The sequence below is a fragment of the Monodon monoceros genome, unplaced genomic scaffold, assembly GCF_005190385.1.
Source record: "Monodon monoceros isolate NGI ecotype Baffin Bay Population unplaced genomic scaffold, NGI_Narwhal_1 Super_Scaffold_19, whole genome shotgun sequence".
NCBI classification, from domain to species: Eukaryota; Metazoa; Chordata; class Mammalia; order Artiodactyla; family Monodontidae; genus Monodon; species Monodon monoceros.
The window spans coordinates 28,197,849-28,209,858 of record NW_021703775.1 but is presented as its reverse complement, the minus strand read 5'-3'; the positions used below and the strand labels follow the sequence as shown (position 1 = coordinate 28,209,858).

The following is a 12,010-nucleotide window of genomic DNA, read 5'->3' as shown; positions in this document are numbered from 1 at the left end:
TAAAAAGAATATTTTTATGTTCCACCACTGAGTATGAAATTTATCAGGTGAGTGATTACTAGCTAGCTAGGAGTTTTTATCATGAATGATGTTAAATTTTATTCAGTGTTCTTTATGGATCTGTTGAGGTGATCATATGATTTTTCTCCTTTAATCTGTTAATGTGGTAAATTACATTAATAGATTTTTTTTTTTTTAGATGTTGGGGGTAGGAGGTTATTAATTATTTATTTTTGCTGTATTGGGTCTTCGTTTCTGTGTGAGGGCTTTCTCTAGTTGTGGCAAGCGGGGGCCACTCTTCATCGCGGTGCGTGGGTCTCTCACTATCGCGGCCTCTTTTGTTGTGGAGCACAGGCTCCAGACGCGCAGGCTCAGTAGTTGTGGCTCACGGGCCTAGTCGCTCCGCGGCATGTGGGATCCTCCCAGACCAGGGCTCGAACCCATGTCCCCCACATTAGCGGCAGATTCTCAACCACTGCGCAACCAGGGAAGCCCCCATTAATAGATTTTTTAAAATGCTGAAACAACTTTGCAGTTCTGAAACTATCTATCCTGGTCATGTTACATTGTCTTTTTTCTGCATTGTTGGGTTCAGTTTGCAAGTGTTTACTTTCGGAATTTTTTTACATCAATCTTTATGAGTGATAATGGCCTGGAGTTTCTTTTTCTGATACTGTTCTTTTCAGGTTTTGGTATCTAGGTAATATTAATCTTATAAAATGACTTGGGGCATATTTTCTCTTTTTGTAGTCTCTGAATAAATGATAAAAGCTTGACATTATCTGTTGCCTGAAGGTTTGGTAGATTCATTTGTAAAACTGTCTAGACTTAGCATTCTTCTTGGGGATATTTTAAACTGCTGATAAAAATGTTAAAAATGTTTATAGGACCTTTGAGATTTTCTGTTTTTACGTGAGTCGTTTTTGGTGATTTATATTTTATAGGAATTTATTCATTTCTTGCTAAAAATTATTGACATAGTGTTTTTCATAATAACCTCTTACTGTTTTGAAAAATTTTCTTCTTCTATTTATGTTCCCTTTCATTCCTAAGGTTATATTTTATTATTCTTGCCAAAATTTGTCAGATCTGTAAAAGTCTTTTCAGAGAACCAAGTTTTATGTCTGTTGATTTAGCTCTATTGTTTCCGTGTTTTCTAGTTTCTAGTTCTTTTCTTTATTATCTTCCTTCGAGTTTTAGAGAGCTTGTTATATTTTTAACCTCTTAAGAGCTATGCCTAGTTCATCAATTTTCAAACTTTCCTCTTTTCTGATGTAAGCATTTAAGGCTATAGAATTCCCTCGAAGTACTGCTTTATGCATCCCACAGGTTTTGGTAAGTGGTATTTTTGTTGTTTTTTAGTCCTGAGTATTTTCTGATTTCTGTCATATTTCTTTTTGACACCTGACTTGTTTAAAAGTATGTTTTAGAAATTCCTAACTTATGTTTTAAGTTATCTTTTTATCGGTTTCTAGCTTAACAGTACTATGGTTCAGAGAATGTGGTCTGTGTGCAATATTTCTTGACACTTGCTTTATGGCCTAGTACAGGGTCAATTTTTGTAATGATCTTGTGTGTGCTTGAAAAGAATGTGTATTCTCCCAATGTGTTTTACATATAGCATGTCCATTTAGATCAGACTTGTTAATTGTGTTATTCAAATCTATTTTCTTGTGATTTTGTTTTGTGTAGTTTATCAATTTTTGAGATATTAAAACATCCTGCTTTGATGTGATGTTTGTTCTTCCTTGTTATTTCTGCCTACTTTTCCTTTATATATTTGAGGCTGTGTTATTAGGCACAAACAACTGTAGATTTCTTATATCTTCCTAGAGAATTGAATCTTTTAATGATATGTCGTAAACCCCTGCTCCTTGCCTTTTAAAATCTCTACTAATGAGTTTTGCCTTAAAGTCTGTTTTGTCTCATGTTAACATAGCTATACCATATTCTCTTGCTTGATGTTTTCCTAGTATATCTTTTTCTTTTTACTTTCAACTTTTCTGTGATTTTATGTTTTAGGTGTCTCTCTGATGAACAGCAAATAGATGGAGTCTGGTTTTTTTTAATACATTCTGACATAAGCTCTTAATTAGAGAGTTGGACAGTCTAATATATTAATTGTGTCTTACTGATATATTTGGATTTATTTCTGCCATTTTATTCTACTGTCCAGCCCTTTTCTTTTTTTCCTCTTTTTAAAATTTTTTTGGATTGAAAGATTCACCTGCCCCCACCCCCTGCCCCCGTCTTTTCATTCCTTTTTCCCTTTTCAGTTTCAAAGCTATACATTGTTTCTATTCCTTCAGGGATTAGTATAGAAACTTTAACATGTATATTCAATTTAGCAAAGTCTAAATTTAATTGGTATTTATAGCCTCCTCCAAAATATTACAAGGAACTTTGGATGCTTTAATTCCAGTCATTTAGCAATTTACAAACTTTTGTTCAATATTTTAGCTCTACCTCTATAAATGACACTTTTAAAGCAATATTATTTTTTAAGTAATTGATTTTTCTTTTAGCTATGCCCACGTTGACTGTTTTGTTTTGTAGACCAGTCTTCCTTCTCCTGAGATCATCTTTATTCCTGAAGTAGAGCCTATAGAAATTCCTGTAATTGGGATCAATTCATTATAAACATTCTCACTTATTTTTTCTATTAAATTTTTTTTTATTGCAGTATAGTTGCTTTACAACGTTGTGTTAGTTTCTGCTGTACAGCAAAGTGAATCATTTATATATATACATGTGTCCCCTCTTTTTTAGATTTCCTTCCCATTTAGGTCACCATAGAGCTTTTTTTTTTTTTTTTTTTGCGGGTACACGGGCCTCTCACTGTTGTGGCCTCTCCCGTTGCGGAGCACAGGCTCCGGACGTGCAGGCTCAGCAGCCATGGCTCATGGGCCCAGCCGCTCCGCGGCATGTGGGATCTTCCCGGACCGGGGCACGAACCCGTGTCCCCTGCATCGGCAGGTGGACTCTCAACCACTGCGCCACCAGGGAAGCCCCACCATAGAGCTTTGAGTAGAGTTCCCTGTGCTATATAGTAGGTTCTCATTAGTTGTCTGTTTTATATATAGAAGTGTGTATATGTCATTCCCAATCTCCCAGTTCATCCCACCCCCCCCTTCCCCCTTTGATATCCATAAATTTGTTCTCTACATCTGTGTCTCTGTTTCTGCTTTGCAAATAAGTTCATATGTACCATTTTTCTAGCAGTATTATATGATACTTGTTTTTCTCTTTCTGACTTACTTCACTCTGTATGAAAATCTCTAGGTCTATCCACATCTCTGCAAATGACACTATTTCATTCCTTTTATGGCTGAATAATATTCCATTGTATAAATGTACCACATCTTTTTTTTAAGGTATGTACATTGTTTATTTAGACATAATGTTATTTCACACTTCATATACTACAACATAGTGTAAACATAACTTTTATATGCATTTGGAGACCAAAAAATTCATGTGACTCTCTTTATTACGATATTTGGTTTATAGAGATGGTCTGGAACCAAACTCGCAATATGTTCATATGCCTGGATTTAGAAAGAGAATGTTCTATTGTTTCACTAGTTTGTTCATCATTTCTGAAAGGTTACCTTAGGATGCAAATAACCCATTAATTCAGTCAATCAAACAATATTTATTAAACACCAAATATACACAGGTACCATTCTGGGCATGAAATACTAAAGTGTGTAAAACAGAGTCTATGTCTTCAATGAGGCTTTAATCTCTTGGAATTTCAAGAAGTGATAGCGCTAAGAAGAAGATAAAATGTGGAAACGCCATTCAGAGTGAGTGAGGGGGTTGCTTTAACTAAGGTAGTCACTTTGCCGTTACATTTTGGTTGTTACTTGAATGATGAGTAGGAGGCAGATATGTGGATAAGGAAAAGCTGATGTCAAAATCCTGAGATGGAAAGGAGCTGACTGTCTAAGAGGCAGAAAAGCCAACATGGCTCAGAGTAGGGAACGAAGGGGAGAGTGGGGAGCAGGGGAATGAGTGCATGGGCACTTCAAGGACAGTGGATTTTTTTTCTGGTTATAAAGAGAAGGCCTTGGGTGACTTTAAACTGAGGTATGGCCGGGTCTGAGTCACACTTTACAAAGTCCACTTTGGCTTCTGTATGCAGGGTGGACTATAAAGGAGGCAAGAGTTCTCAGGAGCACCTGACGTCCTTACTTAAAGATATGTTCTTCTAGAAGACCAATTTAGAGGCTGTTGCCATAGTTGGGGTAAAAAATGATAGTTGAACAGTATTAGTGGCAGGATATGTTTTAGAGATAGAACTTGTAGATCCTACCGATGAATTAGATGAATTAGAAGAAATCAAGGATGGTTCTTTAAGTTTGAAGCCTGAGCAACTGGATGGATAGGATGATACCATAACTGAGATTGGGAAAATCTGTGGGGAAGTGAATTAGGAGGGCAGGCAGAGAAATTCAAAGCTCTATTTTGTCCAGTCCAGTTTAAGATGCCTGTTAGACTTCAAAAAGATATATCAAGAAGGCAGTTGGATATCTGCAGTGAGAAATGTCAGTTGAGTTGTTCAGTGCTTTGCATTTCAATCTCATTCCTGCCACTCAGAAGCTAGATATCTTTGGTTGACTTAGTTAACTTTCTGAGCTTCTATTCCTTCATTTAAAATTGGCATAATGATAATAAATAAAGTAATATTTAATCCCAAATCTCCCAAATCCTAGTCCAAGACTCTTCACTCCACGATTCCCTTATTCTCCAGCTACTCATTTGCTGCCATTGTTTGGACATTCTTAGATCGTGTAACAGTCGGCAATGTCGTCACTTTGTTTAATTTTTTTCCAATTTTTTCCCACATCTTCTTTATCCATTCCTCTGTTGATGGACATTTTGCTTCCATGTCCTGGCTGTTGTAAATAGTGCTGCAATGAACATTGGCGTGCATGTATCTTTTTGAATTATGGTTTTCTCCAGGTATATGCCCAGGAGTGGGATTACTGGGTCATATGGTGGCTCTATTTTTAGTTTTTTGAGTGCCTCTATACTGTTCTCCATAGTGGCTGTATCAGTTTACATTCCCACCAATAGTGTAGGAGGGTTCCCTTTTCTCCACACCCTTTCCAGCATTTACTGTTTGTAGATTTTTTGATGATGGCCATTCCTATTGCCCGGCAGGTGCATGAGGGTCAGCCCCAGTGTGTGTGTGTGTGTGTGTGTGTGTGTGTGTGTGGCTTTCCAGGTGTTTGGCAGCAGGCGTGTCTCACTTTTTAATTATTGTTTGAAAATATTTTTATTTCACTCTTATTTTAGAAATACTAGTTTCGCTGACACTTATTTCCAGTCATCACTTTGAAGATACTATCTCACTAATCTCACTACCTTCTGGCTTCCATTGTGCTGTTGTCTTCCTAAATCTGAGGACTGTTTTTTTGCCTTTTTACTTTTAATTAGTTCTGGATGGTCAACCATTATCTCTTCAAATATTACATATTCCCCATTCTCTCATTTCCTTCTAAAATCCTGATTAGATCTTCAATGGACCTGCTCTATTCTCCATGTCGGTTCAACTTTCTTTCATATTTCGTGTTTCTTTGTGTTACACACTGGCTAATTTCTGAAGATATGTCTTCTAGTTCACTAAGTCTTGTTTCTAAAGGTTATGTAACCCTGTCTATTGAGTTTCTAGTCCTAAGTATTAATATTTTTATCTCTAAAAGTTCTCTTTTTTTCCAAATTTCTTGTTTATTTTTGAAAGTGTCTTGTTCTTTTGCCATATTGTTAATGCCTTTATTTTTTAAACGGTTTTTTTCTTAAAAGGCCTATTTCTGTTAATTCTGCTTTCTGTTGTCCTGACAGGTCTGATCTGCAGTTGGTGTTTCTAGCTGACTCTCACTCATGGTGCCTTGTTTCTTATGTGTTTCACTATTTTCAATTGTGAACTCATGTTCCTTGGAACTTTATCTGAGAGTTCTTTGAGGCCTGGATGAAAGTCACATTCTTTCAGAGAGGACACAAGTTTACTTTTACCAGATGCCTGGAAACACTACAAACTCAGATTCACTTAAAACTAAATGTTTGGCTTGGGCTTTTTGGGCCCCACCGTTAGTTTGCATTTTGGCTCCTTATTTCTCTGGATTTTTGATTTTTCATTTGCCTCCAAGGATCTTCTTTACATTCCTATCAGCTCAGTCATGCATTTAAAAAGAATTTTAAAGATATCTTATTAATTAATTTAGGTGTTCTTACCTAAATTAGGTGTTCTGGTCCTCTAGTTTGCCATTTTTCTGGGAATCAGTGTCTTTGTTATAGTTTTCAATTTGACAGTCATGATGTCTTCATGAAGATTCTAGTTCCTTCAGGACCACATGCTCTAACTTCTCGTTTATGGGATCCTCTTGAGACTTCCTGTGACCATAAATTGGTCACTTGTTTTCTTTCGTTTTTACTCAACCCTTTAACAGAACACTTATCTTAGTATGTGTCCTTAAATATGAGGATATTGTCCCCCTTCTTTGGAACCTTAATCTTTTCTTTCTGTCCTCACAGAGGGAAGTCCTTGCTTGTCAAGAACCAGGAGCTCCAATGGCTCTTGCATTAGTGCATAGGCCCCCTTCTAATCTCAAACTCAGGTAAAAGGAAGAAGGAAACAGTCTAAGGTTGTTGTAAATTTAACTTGCCAGTTAGGAATCCAGCAGGGTGGGAGAATTAAGAAGGAAAACAGGATCAGAGGCTTTTCTACTGGGCTGAAGAGTTTGTTTTCTATGTTTGTTGGGGCAGTCAGATGCTGGCTGGCTAGGTCCGAGCCACAGTTCTTGCCTATGGAACCCTATATAGGAGTTTCTTAAATAAAGGAGAGCTGGCTGCAGACAGGGGTGTTAGTCTAGGGAAGTTTCTACAGTCTTGGCTGTGTGGACCCTCAACCTTGTGAGCTCAGACACCTGATGGGTCAACTTTCTTAGGGCTAGATGCATATTTTTCAAGTTTCTAGACCAAGGTTACCAATGTATGAGTTTACAGTGAGAAATACTTCTGCCTGGGGTATGTGATCTTGGATAGTGGTCCAGCCTGTGGTCTCTCTATAGGCTCAGCAGTTGGGAAGCCAAGTTGTGACTGGAGATGAGTGAAGAATCAGAATGAGGAGAGAGGAGTTCTGGCATTTGAAATTGAGTATCACCTGTCCAAAAAGGAATGATACCTCCATCTCCAAAGAAAGGGACAGCTTTAGTCCCTAACCCTGGGATCCTGCCTCTGATGATGCTGGTGTGAACGGTCAACTCTTAACTCCTCTTCTCTTACACTTCCAGGACTGATCAGTTCCTTTGTTTCCTGACATAGCCTTTCTCTAGATGTATTAGTACAGTTTACCCACTTACGGTTAAGGCTCAGTGTAGAAGCTGCCCTTCCCTTTGAGATGATTTTGCCTCTCCTTGCTCTGAACCCCTCTGCATTGATTTCATGGTCTGATTCTCCGAGGGCAGCCCTATTTCTCTTAATTCCAAGTTTTGGGGGGAGTGCTTCACTGCAGCTTATGGGTACTGACAACAATTTATCAAAAGACTTGGAAGCAAAGGTTTTCTGAGCAAAGGAATCAATGACAGGGTGTGTCTCCCAAGTGAGGAAGTATTTCCAGAAGGTGCCCAAGGCAATTTGTCTCAGTGCATCGTGCTTGCACCTCTGGCCTTGAGAGTTTCAGGGGCAGTGTTTTCACCTTAATAACATGAATGGTTTTTACCTGTACTTTTGTACATATCAGATGTGCTAACGAGGAAGGTACTTATCTTCTCCTTAAAACAGGTTTCCTAAGGACATGTATTTGGCACTATTGGTTTAGCAAGAATTATTGTATGCGCTTGAAAGTAACAAAACTGTACTTCTTTAAAAATATCTCTGGTTCAGATGTGTTGCCAGTGCAGCCTGGCCTCCCCCCACTCCCATTAGTTCTGATTAGGGAGGTTTGATGCCTGTCACTGTGTGTAATCTGGACCTTCCTTTGTGAGTCATTCCTTCTCTCATTTTCTCAGAGCAAATACAAATCGCCCATCCAATGACAAGTGAAGGCACAGGGGAGGCAAGGGGAGGGAAATCAGAGCCGAAATCTGTTAGCTATTTGGAGTAATTGGTTATTTGCTGTGTTTGCTGGTTGGGAAGCAGAGCACATACTTTACGGTCTCTCCTGTTACGGGGGCTGGAGTCACCCGCCGATATTGGATCCTCGTTGCCGGAGCCCTTGGCTCCGGGCGCCTTTCCCCTGCTTGGCATTCCTGTGGTCTCCTCGGGGGTGCACCCCTCCTCCCTCGATGCGCACTGCAGGGGGGACAGCCCAGGGTGAGACTTGTCTGGCGAACTCCAGGGCCTCATCAGGGAGGAAGAGGCCCCAGCCCCCACCTAGCAGCCCTCCCTGCCTGTGCCCCGTACTCCCCTCTTCCCAAGAGGTCTTTCCCCTGGTCCACAAGGAAGAAGCTTCATCTCTTCCCAGAGGGAAATTCTCGGCTTTCCTTGAAAATCTACAGGACAGGAAGTTCTCTCTGAGGTCTAATTTAATGACTTCCTACCCCTGATGGTCCTGTCATCATCCCTGTCCCCTCCCGTTCCCCAGCCTGGGTCAAGACAGTGCTTGGAACTTGGTTCAGCTCTCACTGCTGAGTACAGGTTCCCCCTGAGGATGCTCAGTGGAGCTTATCAACCTGCCCCGTGACGTGAGCACCTCTCTTACGTTCACGGAGGCATGGGAAACCAGCCTGAATTAGCAGCAAGTTCAAAATATAGAATATTTGAAAAGTAATATGACTTTGTGTATGAAAACTCACACAGTAACTAGAAAGTAGGTTGACTTTGGCACATAGTAGGCTCCCCCAAAATACTTCTAAAATTGAATTTAAGATAGCTAAGATTAGTGTCTGTAGTTTGATGAATGCTTCTGCAGCCTTGGGAAGGCCTTCAAAAATAGTTTTTCTCTTAAGTAGATGGCTGGAACTCCTGTCAAACAAAACTGCCTACATAAGCATAACGAAGGTAAGGCAAGTTTTTGCCCAGGCCCTACTGGAATCATCACAGATTTTGAGTAGCAATGTCTCATTGCTTTCTTCATAGGTTTGAACACTCTTCTTTCATTCACCCTGCTGGATAGATTCCATTCGTGTGGACTTTCTGCATAGGTTATGGGGTCATGCTGTCCTCAGGGGACCAAGTCATGGGGCCCCCATACATACCTTAGGCTTCTGAGTTTGGAAGAGATTTTCCACAGGTCCCCCACCTCACTTGCGCCCTCCATCTGGATCAGGCCAGTAGTCAAATTGTCAGGTCCTGACCCTTCTCTGCTCACCATCTGCTTGACTTTGCCAGATTTCAGGCACACTGATTCACGGGGCCTTTTGGAAGCAATTCAGCATTTTGGTTAAAGGTCTTCCTTTTCCTCCCACCTCTGCTGGTCCAGCTGGAAGTCAGAGTAAACAGAGTAGTGATCCCTTCCACAGACATGGAGGCAGAACTGCAGGGAGTGTCCACACGAGACTGAAAGCCCAGTGTTCCACTCGTGGGAATAATTAAGTGGGTTTTTTTGTCATTAGTGTGTAGAGTTCTGCTGAATCAACATGGTAGCTGACTGTGGGTGTAAGTCTGTGTGGTTTGGGGGGCGCATGAAACTTTTAGTATGCATGGGGTGGGATAGGTTCAGAGTCGGGGTGTTGCATGTCTAGGGGATTGTCTGGTTTACATGGAGGTGTGAGTACTTGCATGTTATGTCTGTGTTTGTATTGATGTGTGTGTGAGCAAACAGACTCAGTTTTTAAATCTCAAGACATTAATTAAAGAACTAGAGAATCATCACGTCATTATTCCAGTTCTGCAGGTGTTGAGCTATAGGGCAGCAGCATTGGGGGTCAAACTGGTGATGTTGACAACATCACCAAGAGCGTTTATCATGGTAAACTTTATAGGTCACAAAATATCTTCACAGACACCAACTCGAAGCCTATACTAATCCCAGTGTTGGGTTCTAATATTACGATCTTGATGATGCTGATTTGTGCTAAGACAGAAATTACTTTCAACACAGTCTAGGATGGCTACCTTCTGGTTGACATAGGCAATGAAGGCCTGCTTAAAATTAGTTTTAATAAATGGAGGTGGGTGTATAGTTCCCTATAGTGACTCCAAGGTTTAACATTGTAACCTTGGTGATAAAGGAGTTTGACCATGAACTTTTCTCTTTGATTCAAGAGTTCATCCTGGGGAGAGAACACAAGCGATACTCCCTGCCTTCCCCAACTTTCCTAACTTCACAGAAAGTCAGGCTTGGAATGATTGTTGTCAATTTTGCCATCCATATTCATGAAATGCGTCAGGCTTACTGAATGAAAATGGGAGATTAAATGGTCTGAATGTGCCGTGCTGATTTGGGTCTTCAGAGGGATTAGGGTGCCCATTAGACTGGATCAAGCCTGGAGAAGCATGTCTGTGTTACATGGCTCTGGTTGCTCAGGAACTGAATGTTGGCTATTAGCTGAAATTGGAGAGGCTGCCAGTCCGTGCCTTGATCAGACTTACTTGCTTGGCTGGCTGAATGGTGAGGGACCTTGAACCTTGGGCACAGGGAAATAAAGCTTTAATGGCCAGACTTCTTGCTAAAGCCTGAGGTGACACTTCAACAATCAAGACATTTGCATTTGTTTCTCCTCTTTGTCGTGTTCCAAGACTAGATGCTTAGCTATTACACAATGAGGTCAAGAGCACACTTCGAATTAGAGAGTGTGTACGACCATTTTTCTTTTGGAGCTTTGGATTATCGGATTCCACTAACACCAGAGGGTGGCTTGGCTTTGGCACACCTGGGATAAGGCATGGGAGGACCGTCCTGTTTCTGTGGGGCTCATTCTCATGGGGGGCTAACTTATTCTTGGGCTTCTTGAGGAAGGGAAGGAAGAAGTGGGCATGAAGTAACTCCATCAGAAGCCAGGTTAGTGAAATAGCAGGAATGATATTTTCAAGTCACATCTGTGAACGTGTTGAAAATATAACTTTATTTTTCTGTAATTCAACTTAATCTCTCTTTTGAGCTCACATTTTTCCTGGCAGAAAAGTCCTGGTAACTTCAACCATTTAGGTTTAAGCTTTAGTTAGTTTTGGATTTTTCTTTCTTGTCCTCATGCCTGGGAGGCAGCTGAATTCTGGGTTGGGCTTCCATAAGGTCATGACCTCCACAGGAAGGGACCCCCGGTCACTAGTGTGTGCGCACCCCGGATCTATTGGGCACGCAGACCAAACAGACTATATCTCATTATCTCGACCAGAAGGCCCTTTCAGGTGTCCTGGCTCTCTCTCTCGACTACCTTTCAAGCCTTTCTGGGGAGCACGGTACAATTTGGCAGCTCCTTTGTGACACTCCGGGGTCTACAGGAAATGACGAGGACTCCCTCAGGCTCTCTGTCCCATGACACCCATGCAGCCGTCTTCTGTCAAGTGCCATACGCCCCAAACTGTCTGGCAATTTCTGGATGGCTGCTGCTTACCGGATCTCCAAGGTTACAGAGGGGTCTATGCCATGTACACTTCGGGGCTAACCTGTGGCAGAGGGTGTGGGGCTGCCTCACCAGAAACCCTCACAGACTCTGGTTCTTGCTTCCTCTCCCACTCTACTCTTTCATGTCCTCTGTAAATAGCGGGAGAAGGGCTGGAAAGAACATCCTCTTAAACCTCTTTTTTTAATGGCATATTATCTGCTTTAGGAAATTTAAAAGCCAGGGATCCTGCCTCCCCACCCCCCTGCTGTCTAGGCATTCATATATCCGTTAGATATTGACTGGCCTCCAAAAATGCGCCAGGCAATGTTCTAAGGATTGGATGGAGGTATTGCGTTAAAAAAGATAAACATCTGTGCCATCATGGGACATAATAAACAAGTACCTAAATAAAATATATGGAGTGTCTGATGGTGATAATTGCTAGGGAGAAAAAGCAAGGAAGGGGGAATGAGAATTGCTGGGACGGGGATAGTGATTTAAAATATGGTGAATAAGGA

General features: G+C 40.9%; 1 protein-coding gene across 13 annotated transcripts in view; it reads left to right on the top strand.

The window, feature by feature from the left end:
* The window catches only part of DYSF (dysferlin), a 222,354-nt gene that overhangs the window by 163,385 nt on the left and 46,959 nt on the right, over nucleotides 1-12,010 (top strand). The gene's annotated exons all lie outside the window — the stretch shown is intronic.